General features: G+C 42.8%; 1 long non-coding RNA gene and 1 other non-coding gene across 13 annotated transcripts in view; both read left to right on the top strand.

Annotated features, from left to right (window-relative positions):
• Positions 1-7,243: 7,243 nt before the first annotated feature.
• LOC147371166 (uncharacterized) overlaps positions 7,244-17,534 on the top strand; it is a 114,930-nt gene continuing 104,639 nt past the window's right edge. For 4 of the 12 annotated variants that reach the window (XR_015165947.1, XR_015165946.1, XR_015165950.1 and 1 more), the window contains exon 1: positions 7,308-7,444. This is a non-coding gene — a long non-coding RNA (uncharacterized LOC147371166). Of the gene's footprint in view, positions 7,445-13,100; positions 13,203-17,534 lie in introns of all 12 variants that reach the window. The other 8 variants (XR_015165949.1, XR_015165948.1, XR_015165943.1 and 5 more) reach the window with 5 other exon arrangements.
• On the top strand, positions 14,401-14,472 carry TRNAS-GGA (transfer RNA serine (anticodon GGA)). The gene has a single exon. It is a non-coding gene; the product is annotated as a tRNA-Ser (tRNA).

Below are 17,534 nucleotides of genomic sequence, written 5' to 3' on the forward strand. Positions count from 1 at the left end.
CAGAAGAGCACTGTAATCTGTCCATTGCCATGGCTGTTGGTCTTGGAACCAATCTCTCCCCACCCTCCTCTCCACAGCACTGGCAATGTCCCTTTATGGCTTTTCTTAGCCCAACTTAAACTTGACTACAATCTGCTATTTCCCCCAAATACATTCCATATCTCTTCCTCCCCACACTTAAGGCCAAAATGTTTACCTGCTAATCCTGGGTGGGTGGAGAGGAGCCCCTGAGGAATGTAAAAGCACCCCCAGGGAGGTGGGTGCAGGTGAGGCCTCTGCGGGGAAAACGAATAGTTTTCACGACAGAGGAAGCTAGTTTTGGGGAACGATGAGAAGTAAACCTGAAAAGGTCTTTTTTTTAAAAAATTAGATTACAGAAAGCAAGAGTTAGGGTTGCCAAACTGGTTTCTCAAGCCCAGACTGTCCTGGGATGGAGAGATGGCCAGGTGCCTGTAGTTCCTGCCTTCTGGGCTCACAAAGGCTCCAGGCTCTGAGTCAGCAGAAAACGACCCTTTAGCATCTGAGACACACACACTCACACACACATGGGTACACACTCCTGCTCACACTTACAGGCTTTTATACTTACACACATACCTCACATACTCATGAGGAATGGCAAGATGGACAGTAGTCATCTGTGAGTACAAAAATTAATTCTTATTCTTTTTCTTTCTGCTTTTCTGTGCTTTTTAACTTTTCTGCCTTGAAAATATATTTCACAAGTAACAAAATATTAAATATTGTAAAATGTAAGAAAATAAAGGCAAAATTAATTCTATATAATTCACTCAAATTTGGCAAAACTCCTCCGGGAAAGAATATTTCCTCTTGTATACGTTTAATGAGCCATTAGACTCATTTCTATTTGTGAAACTTTATAGTTTCATTCTTTATGTTGAAGAAATCTTACTTTTGTAATACAAAGTAGTGTACAAAGCTGTGAAATATTTATGTATGTTAAGTTATTACACCTTTAAAAAGACTTTACAATTGTGCTGATTTCACCTTTGGTTGAAAATTCAATTTGGGGCTTTATAATGCATTAGAAATGAGTATGGTTCATAAATATTTATTTACAAAATCTGATTAAACCATGATTGCTCTTTTCCTTCGAACAGTCACAACAGGAGCCTAGAATCACACACATGACGTCAGCAGACCTTCACCCCCACCCCTGCTCATCTCCACACAGACTGCGGGTTCTGAATGTCCCCTCATTCTGGCCGCACGTGTCACAGGCAGCCACCAAGTCATCACCAGTGAAACTCACAGGTGATCTTGGATTTGGCCAACAACAAACTCAACAAACCATTCACAAGGGATATTGGAATTTCCACTTTCAAAATGAATTTTTGAAAACAGTTTTCATAAACCAAATATCTGAGTTTATGTATAAGGAAGTGAATATTCTTCCTTGATCATCCACCCCCCTGCTCGCAGCGAGTCACATCTCCTCTCCTCTGAGTTCTCAACCAGGTGGGAAAAGCTGCGGAGTGAAGATCAGCTTCACTTAGGCAGCCAGATAAGGTAGGAGCAGGCAGGGGTTTGGGCCAAAATTGGGCTTCCTTACTCTGTTCCACTTTTCCTTATTGATTTTTCCACCCAGTGTGAAAGAGTGGGTGGAGAGACTTACTTTTCATGTGGTGGCAGCATTCCTGATCCAAACCTGGGTCCCCTCACCCCTCCCAGGAAAGCCAATCTACTGGCATTGGGCTGTGGTGAAGGAGAGTGTGGTGTTTATTGTAGGGAGCCATACAAGGAGTCAAGGCAACTCATGTTTAAAAGGCCTGAACTCCCCTAAGGCTCTCAGGGGGTTTTTTAAGACAGGGTGAGGGAGATGGTGGTGGGGTGTGTGATGAGGTCATGGACTTTCTTCGGATTGGCTGGTGGTGAGGTGACCAGGGGTCAACATTTTCAGTCTTCTGGTTCCAGCTGGTCTGGGGTCTGTCTGTGCATTTGTGGTCAGCATACAGTTAACTTCTCCTACCTGGTGAGGGTTTCAGAATCTGCAAAAGATCTCAAAGATATGACTCAGAATATTATCTATAGCCCTTGAGGAGGAACTAAAGGTCCTCGACTTTGTTTAGTGACTAACCTATTAGTATTTTGTCTTCTTGACTATTTTCCTTTGTTTCTGGATTTTCTCACTTCTCTGATTAAATTTATTCTTTGGAACTCAGGAAAGGCCTGAAAATGAAAGTGTTAGTCACTCAGTCATGTCTGACTTTTTGAGACCCCCATGGACTGTAGCCCACCAGGCTCCTCTGTTCATGGAATTCTGCAGGCAAGAATACTGGAGTGGGGTGCTATTTCCTTCTCCAGGGGACCTTTCTGGCCCAGGGATCAAACTCAGGTCTCCTGCATTGTAGGCAAATGCCATCTTGAGTCACCAGGGGGCCCTGAAGCAGGGAAGGCCTAGGAGGGTAGAGTTTTACTACAGACAAGAAGCAGGGAGAGAACGTGGGTGCAGTGAGGTCTGACCTGGGAAGGCCCAGTAGGGTCCTGCTTGGTTACAGTATGTGTCCTGCAGGAGGATATGTGTCCTGCAACCTTTCAGGACCTGCCAAACCAGGGTGAGAGGAAAAACAATCATTTTCTTCAAAAGCTGTTCATTCACAGGGAATAGAGCTTGCCTCATTAACAATAGGAGGAATGTGGTAATAAATATCATGCTTACAACTGAACATGTCTGAGTTCTTTCTTCCTGTTCCTAAAAACATAGGACTCTGTATATGAAATGGGTTTTATCAGTGGATTGCCTCATGCAATGTCCATGGTGTTTGTTTCAATTGCACTTACTTAGGATTTTATATATTTCCTTCCTTTGGATTAAATAAATGGATTTAATGATCATTAAAGTGAAGAGGGTAAATCATGAAGGGTTTTAAAATAAGAGTTCAGTTTCAGGAAGAGCTAACAGCAATGTTTATCGGGCTTCCTGTTTGGCTTAAGAATGAATGGAGTAAACAGATCATTATGGCCTCATGTCCTCCCCTATCAGGGAGAGATCTGGTAACTGAACTCTTCCTGAAACAGCCTATGAATCTTGCAACAAATGGAAGCTGATGAATAGAGGTTTTATTTGTTTCTGGCCTTGATTCCTCAATAACAGTCCAAGATTTTAGGCAGAGAACTGAGGTTTGGTGTGGATCCAGGGTTTTGTGTTAGGAGCCAATCTGAATCAAGAGCCAAGAGCTGAGGAAAGGTCAGATGCCTTGATTAGGGAGGAAGGCTGGGAGTGGAGACAAGGAAGAAGGCTCTCTGTGCAGCCTCTGTGTCCACAATGGCCCGGATCCTCCCTGGCCCTCAGCTCCTGCACTAGTGGAGGCCGACCTTGTCTCGCAGAACACAGACAGATGTTCCATACGGGTAAAGTTCTTCATCTGCAAGGAAAAAGAGGAATGTCAACACTCTCAGTTCCGTTCAGTCGCTCAGTTGTGTCTAACTCTGCAACACCATGAACCGCAGCACGCCAGGCCTCCCTGTCCATCACCAACTCCCGGAGTTTACCCAAATTCATGTCCATTGAGTCGGTGATGCCATCTAACCATCTCATCCTCTGTCGTCCCCTTCTCCTCCCGCCTTCAATCTTTCCTAGCATCAGGGGCTTTTCCAATGAGTCAGCTCTTTGCATCAGGTGGCCAAAGTATTGGAGTTTCTGCTTCAACATCAGTCCTTCCAATGAACACTCAGGACTGATCTCCTTTAGGATTGATTGGTTGGATCTCCTTGCAGTCCAAGGGACTTTCAAGAGTCTTCTCCAACACCACAGTACAAAAGCATCAATTCTTCTGCGCTCAGCTTTCTTCACAGTCCAACTCTCACATCCATACATGACCACTGGAAAAACCATAGCCTTGACTAGACGGACCTTTGTTGGCAAAGTAATGTCTCTGCTTTTGAATATGCTGTCTAGGTTGGTCATAACTTTTCTTCCAAGGCACAAGTGGCTTTTAACTTCATGGCTGCAGTCACCATCTGCAGTGATATTGGAGCCCCAAAAAATAAAGTCTGACATTGTTGCCACTGTTTCCCCATCTATTTGCCATGAAGTGATGGGACGAGATGCCATGATCTTCGTTTCCTGAAGGTTGAACTTTAAGCCAACTTTTTCACTATCCTCTTTCACTTTCATCAAGAGGCTCTTTAGTTCCTCTTCACTTTCCACCATAAGGGTGGTGTCATCTGCATATCTGAGGTTATTGATATTTCTCCCGGCAATCTCGATTCCAGCTTGTGCTTCTTCCAGCCCAGCATTTTTCATGATGTACTCTGCATATAAGTTAAATAAGCAGGGTGACAGTATACAGCCTTGACGTACTCCTTTTCCTATTTGGAACCAGTCTGTTGTTCCATGTCCAGTTCTAACTGTTGCTTGGTGACATGCATACAGATTTCTCAGGAGGCAGGTCAGGTGGTCTGGTATTCCCATCTCTTTACAGTTTGTTGTGATCCACACAGTCAAGGCTTTGGCATAGTGAATAAAGCAGAAGTATATGTTTTTCTGGAACTTTCTTGCTTTTTCGATGATCCAGCAGATGTTGGCAATTTGATCTCTGGTTTGCCTTTTCTAAAACCAGCTTGAACATCTGGAAGTTCATGGTTCACATATTGTTGAAGCCTGGCTTGGAGGATTTTGAGCATTACTAGTGTGAGATGAGTGCAATTGTGTGGTAGTTTGAGCATTCTTTGGTATTGCCTTTCTTTGAGATTGGAATGAAAACTGACCTTTTCCAACAAACACTGAATCCCTAGCACACAGTATGTATTCGATAAATGCTTTTCTACTAAATTGAAGTAGTTTGGAAATGGCTGTTCGAGTCAGGAGGACCCTTGTCTGATTCACTGCTGACTAGCACATGAACAATTATACAGTTATATATATATATGTGTGTATGTATATATAAAATCTGATATATATAGATGTATAATATGATATATATATATGTGTGTGTGTATATATATATATATATGATAGATGGTAAAAAAGGAGATTGAGATGGTAAAATAAACACAAGCCTGGTCATTACTCCTTAGGACTGCTGAAAGCAGAGTTGATGAGTTGCAGCTAAAATGCACTTAGAACTGTTGATAATCATTCTTTGTCTCCTCCTGGTCTCATAAGCACAGATATTTGAGAGATGTCTGTGATATTAAGTAATGCTCTGACTTTATCACATATTCATATTAAGAGTTTAATTTTTTTTTCTCTGTGTAACACTGTGTTACTATGATTTATAATGAGAAATACGTATTTGGTTAGCAGCAGAGCCAAAATGAGTTCAGTAGATCAAAGCTTCCTTTGGAAGCAGGCACCTTTATGAAAGATATCAGTCTCACATTGTCCAAGAGGATCCTCAGCCACGGTGACCTTGAATAGGAGGTGTGAGCCCCACTTTGCCCTGTAGAAATCCCAGCCATAAGAATCCGAGGTCTGTTAATCCCAGCAGGGGGAAAGCAGCTCTTTGGGACTTTGCATGTACATTAACTGACACATGGTGGGTGCTCAGTCGATAGAGAAGAACTCCTTTAAACATGCCCCAGAGAACAGCAGATAGCGGGTTTTCTGCGCAAGGCTGGGAGAAAAGCCATTTCTCCAATAAACACAGAGAGGATAGGATTTGGTCTTAATCAATCCATCACATCGTTAGAGGGAGTCCACGAAAAGTTGGGAAAGACTTAAAGGTCATGCTCACTTACTCTCTTGGCGTCCTGATCTCTCCTCCCTTCCTACATGTGTTCCTGCCTTTTTATGTCCCCTTCTCTGTGATCCATGTCATAATCACTTTTCAGGAAATTTCTGATTCACTCATCTCACTAAGGAGAAAATAACTAAGAAAGCATTTATTTTATATATCCCGAGTATACTTGTCTTTTATTGGGGTTGGACAATGGAATAAACTGTAATCCAAAGTATGTTTCCAGCAGTGGAACTGAAGGTAGTGTATGAATTGGGACCAGCTAAACCCCAATGTACATGATCAAATACAACAGAATTTTTCACAGCCGGTTCACACAGCAGTTCAGTGTGTATGCGACTGGATAGCTTTCCTTCATATGGTGATTCAGAGACCCACACGTTGGGCCTTACTGGTACACTCGGACAGCAGTGGAAGGGAAAGAGGGTGGGTGCCCTGCTGCTCTGAAAAGTCTGGCCCATTAGAGTCTTGTCACCTTGGAAGAAAAGGGAGGATGGGTTTGGGCAGACGACCAACAGTCTCAGCCAAAATCCCAGAGCGGGGAGCTCTGTTGCTCTAGAGAGTGCAGACATGAGGGAGGCTGATCTTTTACCAGTCAGGAAACCATGTCCTGTAACCAGTCATCACCTAACTGGAGCCTCTTGCTGGTGCTGTGCTAAAATTCCCAGGATTTTCTGGGCAGATTCACTTAATGTCATTTAAACCTTTGTAGTTGTCCTTAGGTTTGTAATAGTAGAAAGTTACAGCATGGACCTGTGTGTCAGTGCCCACGGGGCCCAGAGCTGCTCACATTTCCTCCACTGCTCCCAGCAGATCCTGAATTCAAAGAGTAAATCCCATGAGCCCCTTGACTGCATGGGGCTCCTGCCCCCCAACTCAGGGCCTTTGCTTGTTCAGGACCAGCCTGACACCAGATTTCTCCTCCTTTGTCTGTTTCTTCTCTTTTCAACTATTTCTTCTCAACTACTTTACTGCTAATAAGCACCTGAACCAAATGCTGACGAGGCGCTGGAGATGGTGAAGTAAACAAGCCTGTTAATTACTCCTTAATTTGGCAAAACTAATACAATTATGTAAAGTTTAAAAATAAAATAAAATTAAAAAAAATAATTACTTCTTAAATCTGGTGAAAACAATTGACCAGTTGCAGTTGAAATGCAGTTAGAACTGTGGATGAATCATCCTTTAACGCCTCGCGGTCTCCTAAATGCATATACTTAAGAGGCGTCAGTGATATTATTTAACGCTCTAAATGTATCACATATTCATGGGAAGAAGAGTTTAATGCATTTTTTCTCACATTGTGATACTGTGATTTAAAATAAGTCTATTTTATATCTTTGTCCCCTTTTTTGCTCAGAGCTCCTAAAACCATTAGAATTTCCTAAAGGGTAAGAATACAAGGTATTTTATTATGTTAATGAGCTGACCTTCGCAAAGCACTTAAGTGTTGAGGGGGTTGCCAGGTGGAGCCAATGAAGTAATTAGGTTAGAACTTTCAGTCCCACCCACTACCTTCCGGGGAGGAAAGAAAGGCAGGAGGTTGCGTCAATCATCATTGGCCAATGGACCCGTCAATCATGCCTACGTACTATCACCGCCATAAAACCCCCAAAAGGGCTGGGTGAACTTCCTGCATGGTGCAAGGCACCTGGAGAGGTTGTGGAACCTTACCTTATGAGTCTTCTATGTGGATGTTCACCTGTATCCTTGATCACATCCTGTAAGAAGGCCCAGTAAAGGTAAGTAGGTCTTTCTGTAAATTCTGTGTGCTGCTTTGGCAAGCTAAATTCAAGGATGGAGTCTTTGGAAGCTCTGTTGTTAGTAGGTCAGAAGCACAGGTGACATCTGGGTTTGCAAATAGCATCCCAGTGAGGGGCAGCAGTCTGGTGGGACTGAGCCCCGACTCTGTGGAATCTGATGCTGTACTTGAGTAGATAGTGTCAGAGTTGAATTAAACTGTAGGACACCCAGCTGTGCTGGAGAAATGGGTGGTGTGGGGAAAACCTCAAGATATTTGGTGATTAGAAGTGTCAGAAGTGAAGTGTGTTTTTTTGTTGTTGAGTAGTAAAGGAGATACACAGGAAAGAAAAACACAAGAGAAAGAGGCATAGGAAGAAAAGGCTGTAGGAAAGAACTCTAGGTTTTTCTTAAAGTTATAGCAAGAAATCATTGTAACAAAATCATAAGTGGGGTGTGGCTACTCCCTGTGCAAAAGTCAATAAAGAGGCCAAGCTGGTGGAAAGGGAAGTGTGCTTTATTTTGGATTCTGGCAACCTGTGGTGGGCTTGTTGGGCCCATCCAGAGGCCAACTCCTTCCCATTAACAATCAGTGGGTAAGAGCTTTTATGGACAGAGTTGGGGAGAGGGGGGCTGCGTGCAGAAAGAGCACAGACAGCTCTGAGCGTCATCTTGAAATTGGTCACCTGTGGTCTGACCAGCATCATGTTGATTAAGTATTATTCATTTTCAATTCCAGAGTCAGTTTGTCCCCATTTCTTTCAGGCCAAGTCTCAGAATCATGGCAGCTTATGTCATGGTTACAGTTTGGTCATCATGTCGTTAACTTCTTCCACCTGCTGGGGGTTTCAGTATCTGTAAGACTGCTCAAAGGATGTGGCTCAATTTTATTTGTAGACTTTGAGCTGCGTGTATGCTCAGTCACTTCAGTTCAGTCATTCAGTCATGTCTGACTCTTTGCGACCCCATGAATTGCAGCACGCCAGACCTCCCTGTCCATCACCAACTCATGGAGTTCACTCAGACTCAGGTCTATCGAGTCGGTGATGCCATCCAGCCATCTCATCCTCTGTGGTCCCCTTCTCCTCCTGTCCCCAATCCCTCCAAGCATCAGGGTCTTTTCCAATGAGTCAACTCTTCGCATGAGGTGGCCAAAGTATTGGAATTTCAGCTTCAGCATCAGTCCTTCCAATGAACCCTCAGGACTGATCTCCTTTAGGATTGATTGGTTGGATCTCCTTGCAGTCCAAGGGACTCTCAAGAGTCTTCTCCAACACCACAGTTCAAAAGCATCAATTCTTTGGCGCTCAGCTTTCTTCACAGTCCAACTCTCACATTCATACATGACCACTGGAAAAACCATAGCCTTGACTAGATGGACCTTTGTTGGCAAACTAATGTCTCTGCTTTTGAACATGCTATCTAGGTTGGTCATAACTTTCCTTCCAAGGAGTAAGCGTCTTTTAATTTCATGGCTGCAGTCACCATCTGTAGTGATTTTGGAGCCCCCCAAAATAAAGTCTGACACTATTTCCACTGTTTCCCCATCTATTTTCCATGAAGTAATGGGACCGGATGCCATGATCTTTGTTTTCTGAATGTTGAGCTTTAAGCCAACTTTTTCACTCTCCTCTTTCACTTTCATCAAGAGGCTTTTTAGTTCCTCTTCACTTTCTGCCATAAGAGTGGTGTCATCTGCATACCTGAGGTTATTGATATTTCTCCTGGCAATCTAGATTCTAGCTTGTGCTTCTTCCAGCCCATCATTTTTCATGATGTACTCTGCATATAAGTTAAATAAGCAGAGTGACAATATACAGCCTCAATGTACTCCTTTTCCTATTTGGAACCAGTCTGTTGTTCCATGCCCAGTTCTAACTGTTGCTTCCTCACCTGCATACAGGTTTCTCAAGAGGCAGATCAGGTGTTCTGGTATTCCCATCTTTTTCAGAATTTTCCACAGTTTGTTGTGATCCACACAGTTAAAGGCTTTGGCATAGTCAATAAACCAGAAATAGATGTTTTTCTGGAACTCTCTTCCTTTTTCCATGATCCAGTGGATGTTGGCAATTTGATCTCTGGTTTTCCTTTTCTAAAACCAGCTTGAACATCTGGAAGTTCATGGTTCATGTATTGCTGAAGCCTGGCTTGGAGAATTTTGAGCATTACTTTACTAGTGTGTGAGATGAGTGCAATTGTGTGGTAGTTTGAGCATTCTTTGGCATTGCCTTTCTTTGGGATTGGAAAGAAAACTGACCTTTTCCAGTCCTGTGGCCACTGCTGAGTTTTCCAAATTTGCTGGCATATTGAGTGCAGAACTTTCACAGCATCATCTTTCAGGATTTGAAATAGCTCAAATGGAATTCCATCACCTCCACTAGCTTTGTTTGTAGTGATGCTTCCTAAGGCCCACTTGACTTCACATTCCAGGATGTCGGCTCTAGGTGAGTGATCACACCATCGTGATTATCTGGGTCATGAAGCTCTTTTTTGTACAGTTCTTCTGTGTATTCTTGCCACCTCTTCTTAATATCTTCTGCTTCTATTAGGTCCATACCATTTCTGTCCTTTATCAAGCCCATCTTTGCATGAAATGTTCCCATGGTATCTCTAATTTTCTTGAAGAGATCTCTCGTCTTTCCCATTCTATTGTTTTCTTTTAGTAGTGAACAATTCTTTGTGACCTCATGGGTTGTAGCCCACCCAGCTCCTCTGTCCATAGGATTTCCCAGGCAGGAAATACTGGATTTGGTTGCCGTTTCCTCCTCTAGAGGGTCTTCCTAATCCTGGGATCGAACCCACATCTCCTGCATTGCAGGCAATTTTTTTTTTTTAATCCCCAAGCCAACCAGGGAAGACTGTAGCCCTTGAGAAGGAACTAAAGCTCCTTGACCTCACTTAGTGACTAAATTATTATTATTTGGTCTCCTTTGACTGTTTTGTTTCTGCATTTTCTCACTTCTCCAATAAAATTTATTCTTTGGCTAAATTTTTTTCACAGGCAAAAGGCAGGCTGAGGACCTGGGGGTCAAGGACCATAGGGTCCTGCTCCATTTCAGTTAACAGTAAATGTTTATGGAGAAAAATGTTTATGGAGAAATTCTGTGTCCAGCATGGTCTTAACTATTTTATGTACATGGTTTCATTTAATTCTCACTACAACCTTAAGTGGTAGATCCTTTTTTGCCAAATCATACACACCTAATAAGGGGTAGTGCTACCTGATTCAGAGCCCAAGAGCTGAACCTTTGTATTATTTACCCTCCATACTCTAATAGGCCTTCTCTGGTGGTTTAGTGGTAAAAAGTCTACCCACAACGCAGGAGACACTGGTTCGATCCCTGAATTAGAAAGATCCCCTGGAGAAAGAAATGGCAACTCACTCCAGTATTCTTGCCTGGAAAATCCTGTGGACAGGGGAGTTGGGCGGGCTACAGTCCATGAGGTTGCAAGAGTTGGACACGACTTAGCCACTAAACCACCATACTCTAATAGGAAACCATGGCATGCTCAATTTTAGGAAAAAAAAAAAGTATGGTGACTATGTTTTTTTTTTTGAAAAAGTGAATTAATCTGTGAAATTAATCTTTTCTTCACAAAGTGAGAGTGGAATGAAATATTTCAACAGCTGAAATTTCCTATTCTGTGTTGATAACGCAGTCATTAAAGCCACACTCCCTAGACAGGCTTCATCAGAAGAGTGACAGTAGAGTACAGGCGTCCTGAGTTTTCCTGCAGTTCAATTCATGGTGCTTTGCAGATACCATGTTTATAAATCGAAGCTTTGCAGCAATCCTATGTTGAACAAGCCTTTCAGAGCCATTTCTCCAATAGCATTTGCTCACTTCCTGTCTCTTTCACATTTTGGTAATGCTTTACACTTTTTTTTATTACTCTGTTTGTTATGGTGATCAGTGATCTTTGTTACTATCTGACTCACTGACGGTTCAGATGATGGTTAGCATTTATTAGTAATAAAGTATTTTTTTAATGAAAGTGTATACCCTGTTTTCTTTAGATGTGATGTAAATATAGCTTTTATATACACTGGAAAATAAAAAATTTTGTGTGACTTGCTTTATTGGGATTCTCTTTATTTTAGTGGTCTGAATCAAACCACAGTCTCTCCAAGGTGTGCCCGTGTCACGGACTTTAGACAGCCCGGCCTACTATAGGGGGGAGAAGAAAGTTCACAGCAAGCGACAGTGGTGGGCAGAGGGAGGGCGGCGCTGTGTATGTGCCTTTGTCGCCCCAACAAAAGACAAAACTGTTGCCAGTTCTGTTCACTGGTCTATCCAGCTTATGAAGGAGCTCTCCTGAGAGGTGAGGTGGCCGCTGCGGGCTGCCATCGAGCCTCACACTAAATCCTTTTCTGCTCTTTCACTCCTGCAACTCAACAGATTGTAACCATTTCTCTAGCAGGCACTGAAGGAAGGCACAGTGAGGCCAGAGCAGGCAGCCGGGGTCACCTGGGGCACGCCAATAGCTGTGCCTAATGACAACATTGGAAAGCCCAGTCAGGCTCCAGAAAGTTCCCTTGAGCAATCCCTAACACTGTGAGGGACTTTTGTGAGGCCTCCTCAGTGTAGGGCACCTGCAAAAAGGCTCATTAGCTACAGGAAGTCTCATTTGCTGTTCAACTGCACCTCCAGCTCAGAAACATCAGACTCTTGGCAGGTAGAGCCTGTCAGCAGCTCAGGGAAATCTTTCCTTTGGTTTCAGTTCATGAGGTTTAGCAGCCTCTTCAGTCACCCATGAAGGAACTGAATACCCACAGTAAACTGCAGTGAACTCATCTGTTTATTCGTATAATAATGACCATGCACACTGTTGTAGAGTTCTGAGCACTGTAAAGCCCTTTTGAGAATTAGCCTCTAGATTCAAATATAGAATTTGTATGTTTTTCTCCCCCACAGAGCTTGCCCTTTCTTCTTTCCTATAACATTAAAAATTACATTATCACATTTATTATCACTATTTGTTTTAGTTTGTTTGACTTGTCCTGCAAATAATTTTTTATGATATATTTTTCCTGAATATATACAGATATTCTTCACCTTACGATGGGGTTATGTCCTTATAAACCTCTTGTTGTAGCCACGCGTTCCAGGAAAGTAATTAACCTCCAATTAAAATAAATAAATTTATATTAAAAAAAGAAAAAAAATAAAATAAAATATACTGTCATCTCTTATTCAGTGACCAATAAATTCTTCTTGTGAAAATTTTTTTCAATTAAAAAAAAAAAGGGACAATGCAGATAGTGGAGTGCAATTTATTACACCTGTGGGCCCAAGGCAGAGTCTCCTCTTAGCCAAGGACCCCGACCAGCATTTGTGAAAATCTTTTATACCCCACGTGGACGTATCTGAACCCACCACTCCAAATTCCTTGAGACTTAACATAAACCAAGGAAAATACAATCCCAATAACCCCATCATTCACGTGCTATGTACTCATGTGCTCAAAAAATCAAACAGTTAGCCAATAACCAATAAACCTGAGGTTACACTCCAATTGATACAGAAAAATTTACGGCCTGTCTGGAGGAAGGGGTGATTAGTGTATGTTTTCTCTTAAGCGATGAGTAACCTAGATATGATCTTCAAGGCTCCCCTGTCTGGAGGGGGTCTTATCCTTCTGTTGTTGTTTTCATAGGCACTAAACCCAGAGTTCAGAGTCCATTGGAAAGGTAGCCGAGCATGATCAGCATGAACAGGCCTAAGATGGAGTCCAGGCCCTATGAATTCCTTCTTCATTGTAAGTTCAAAGTATCCTAAGTGAAAAATACATTGAATACACCTAAGCTACCTATACATCATAGCTGGGTTTACCCATGCTCAGAACACTTAGATTAGCCTGCAGTTGGGCAAAATCTTCTAAGACAAAGCCTATTTTATGATAAACTGTTGACTATCTTGTGTTATTTGTTGAATACTGTGCTGATAGACACAAAATGCTTGCATGCGTCCAGAATGACTCAGTATGTTGGTAGTTTACCCTCGTGGTCACGTGGTTGACTGGAAAACTGCAGCTGCCACCCAGAATCATGAGACAGTGTGGTAACACATATTGCTAGCCTGGGAAAGATCCAGATTCAGAACTTAACATACGATTTCTACTGAACACATACAGCTTTCATACCACCACAGAGTCTAAGAGTCCTTAAATGGAATCATTCTAAGTTAAGGACCATTATAGATTCCATTCATAGTAAAGCGACTTCAAGGATGATTGCAAAGCACATTTTCCAGTAAACAAGTCTCTCCTTCCGTCACACAGTCAGTCTTTATTTCCTGCATATTATATGTCTATATTCTTCTAGATCCTGGGAATATAGCCGTATTTTGGATTGACTGGGCAGGGAAGGTTTCACTAAGGTGACACTTAAGTAAAGATATGAGGATTTCCCTGGTGGCCCAGTAGTAAAGAGTCTGTCTGACAATGCAGGGGACTCCAGTTCAGTCCCTGGGTCAGGGAGATCCTACATGCCACGGGACAGCTAAGCCTTGCACCACAGCTGCTGAGCCTGTGCTCTGGAGCCACACACTCAAGAGCCTGCAGTCAGCAACGAGAGAGAGAAGCCACCACGGGGAGAATCCCGAGCATTGCAATGGAGAGTAGCCCCCTCTTGACAAAACAGAGAGAGCCTGTGCAGCATTGAAGACCTTGCTCAGCCTAAATAGATACAGATTTGAAAGATGCAAGAGTGTGGTTTACAGCTTGAGGGGAAGATGGGCTGGCCAGAGAGAAGAGTCAGTGTGGTTGTTTACATACACGGGTTGATTCCCTTTGGTCCTTGTGTTGCGAAGGGAGACAGTAGTTACATAAGGATTGGCTGTGTTTATGACTGAAACCTACTGCAGTGGACTGTGAGTTTGTGCCCCCCTCCCAGCCCCCAAACTCATACATTGAAACATCCCAATGTAATGGGTTCTCTAAGAGGTAATTAAGGGCTTCCCTGGTGGCTCAGAGGTTAAAGCGTCTGCCTGGAATGCAGGAGACCTAGGTTCGATCCCTGGGTCGGGAAGATCCCCTGGAGAAGGAAATGGCAATCCACTCCAGTACTGTTGCCTGGAGAATCCCACGGAGGGAGGAGGCTGGTGGGGTACAGTCCATGGGGTCGCAAAGAGTCGGACACGACTGAGTGACTTCACTTCACTTCAAGAGGTAATTAGGTGATGAGGGTGGAGCCCTCGTGAATGGGATTTGTCCCCTTACAAGAAGAGGCTAGAGAGCTCTCTTGCTCTTTACTTGCCTCTCCGGATACAATAGAAGTTGGCAGATTGTAACCTGGAGGAAGGTTTCTCTGGAACTGCACCATGCTGTCACCCTGATCTTGAGGTCTGCAGCCTCAAGAACTGTGAGAAATGAATTTCTGTTGTTTATAAGCTACCTAGATTATGGTAATTTGTTATAGTAGCCCCCAAAAGACTGAGATACCTATATAATTAACTAATTGGTTTGGAAAGGTAACATACTGTGAAGAAATTTCAGAAGTGTTGGTCTAAAATGGCTATATAAACAAACTTGACTGTTTTATTTCAAGGCTTTGTTAAATTCAGAAAAAACCACTGTTTTATCAAATAACTGATTCAACTGTATTTCCTTTTGAAGCAATTATTTTTATGACAAATAACAGAAAAGCTGCTCTGTAAAGAGAAAAAGTATAGGTATGAGACAGTGATCAATAAATTCAGGTAAAATAAGAGAGTAAATCTCATGTTGAGTATGCTTCACTTCAGTCAGTCAGTCATGTCCAGCTCTTTGTGACCCCACGCACTGCAGCATGCCAGGCTTCCCTGTTCACTGTCTCTTGGAGTTTGCTCAAACTCATGTCCATCGATTTGGTGATGCCATCCAACCATCTCATCATCTGTCATTCTCTTCTCTTCCTGCCTTCAATCTTTCCCAGCATCTGGGTCTTTTCAAATGAGTCAGCTCTTCCCATCAGGTGGCCAAAGTATTGGAGCTTCAGCATCAGTCCTTCCAATGAATATTTAGGGTTGATTTCCTTTAGGAGTGACTGGTTTGATCTCCTTGAGTCTCCAAGGGACTCTCAAGAATCTTCTCTAGTACCACAGCTCAAAAGCATCAATTCTTTGATACTTAGCCTTCTTTATGATCCAGCTCACATCTGTACATGACTACTGGAAAAACCATAACTTTGACTATATGGACCTTTGTCTGCAAAGTGATGTCTCTGCTTTTTAATATGCCATCTATGGGGTCGCACAGAATCGGACACGACTGAAGCGACTTAGCAGCAGCAGCAGCAGCAGCAGCAGCAGCAGCAGCAAGGTTCATCATAGCTTTTCTTACAAGGAGCAAGCATCTTTTAATTTCATGGCTGCAGTTACCATCTGCAGTGATTTTTAGCCCAAAAATAAAGTCTCTGTTTCCATTTTTACCTGTCTATTTGCCATAAAGTGATGGGACTGGATGCCAAGATCTTAGTTTTTTGTATATTGAATTTTAAGCCAGCTTTTTCACTTCCTGTTTCACCTTCATCAAGAGGTTCTTTAGTTCTTCTTTGCTTTCTGCCATAAGCATGGTGTCATCTACTATCTGAAGTTATTGATATTTATCCTGGCAATCTTGATTCCAGCTTGTGCTTCATTCAGTCCAGGATTTCTTATGATGTACTCTGCGTATAAGTTAAATAAGCATGGTGACAATATACAGCATTGATGTGCTCCTTTCCCAATTTTGAACCAGTCTATCGTTACACGTCCGGTTCTAACTGTTGCTTCTTGACCTGCATACAGGTTTCTCAGGAGGCAGGTAAGATGGTCTGATATTCCTGTCTCTTTAAGAATTTTCCAGTTTGTTGTGATCCACACAGTAAAAGGCTTTAGCATAGTCAATGAAGCAGGAGTATGTTTTTCTGGAATTCCCTTGCTTTTTCTTTTTTTTTTCCCCTTGCTTTTTCTATGAGCCAACAGATATTGGCACTCTGGTTCCTGTCTCTTCTAAATTCAGCTTGTATGTCTGAAAGTTCTTGGTTCATGTATTGTTGAATCCTGTCTTGAAGGATTTTGAGCATTACCTTGCTGCTGCTGCTGCTGCTGCTAAGTCACTTCAGTCATGTCCAACTCTGTGCGACCCCATAGATGGCAGCCCACCAGGCTCCCCTGTCCCTGGGATTCTCCAGGCAAGAACACTGGAGTGGGTTGCCATTTCCTTCTCCAATGCATGAAAGGGAAAAGTGAAAGTGAAGTTGCTCAGTTGTGTCTGACCCTCAGCGACCCCGTAGACTGCAGCTTTCCAGGCTCCTCCATCCATGGGATTTTCCAGGCAAGAGTACTGGAGTGGGGTGCCATTGCCTTCTCCGATTACCTCACTAGCACGTGAAATTAGCGAAATTCTGTTGTGATTTGAACATTCTTAGGCTTCCCTGATGGCTCGTGGTAAAGAATACGCCTGCAATGCAAGGGCACAGGAGACACCGATTTGATCCCTGGTTCAGGAAGATTCCCTGGAAGAGGGCATGGCAACCTCCAGTGTTCTTGCCTGGAGAATCCTCATGGACAGAGGAACCTGGCAGGCTACAGTCCATAGGGTCACAAAGAGTTGGACATGACTGAAGCAACTTAGCAGGCACGTTGAATATCCTTTGGCATTGCCCTTCTTTGGGATTGGAATGAAAACTGACCTTTTCCAGTCCTGTGGCCACTGCTGAATTTTCCAAATTTGCTGACATATTGAGTGCAGCACTTTCACAGCATCATCTTTCAGGATTTGAAAGAGCTCAACTGGAATTCCATCACCTCCACTAGCTTTGCTCGTAGTGATGCTTCCTAAGGCCCACTTGACTTTGCACTCCAGGATGTTTGGTGCTAGGTGAGTGATCACACCACTGTGGTTGTCTGGGTCATTAAAACCTTTTTTGTACAGTTCTTCTGTGTGTTCTTGCCACCTCTTCTTAATATCTTCTTAATGTTAGGTCTATACTGCTCTGTCCTTTATTGTATCTATCTTTGCATGATATGTTCCCTTGGTATCACTAATTTTCTTGAAGAGATCTCTAGTCTTTCCATTCTATTGTTTTCCTCTATTTCTTTGCATTGTTCACTTAAGAAGGCTTTCTTA

The sequence above is a fragment of the Bos grunniens genome, chromosome 6, assembly GCF_055505025.1.
Source record: "Bos grunniens cultivar Pamir isolate PY7600 chromosome 6, Bosgru_T2T1.0, whole genome shotgun sequence".
In the NCBI taxonomy this organism is placed as follows: Eukaryota; Metazoa; Chordata; class Mammalia; order Artiodactyla; family Bovidae; genus Bos; species Bos grunniens.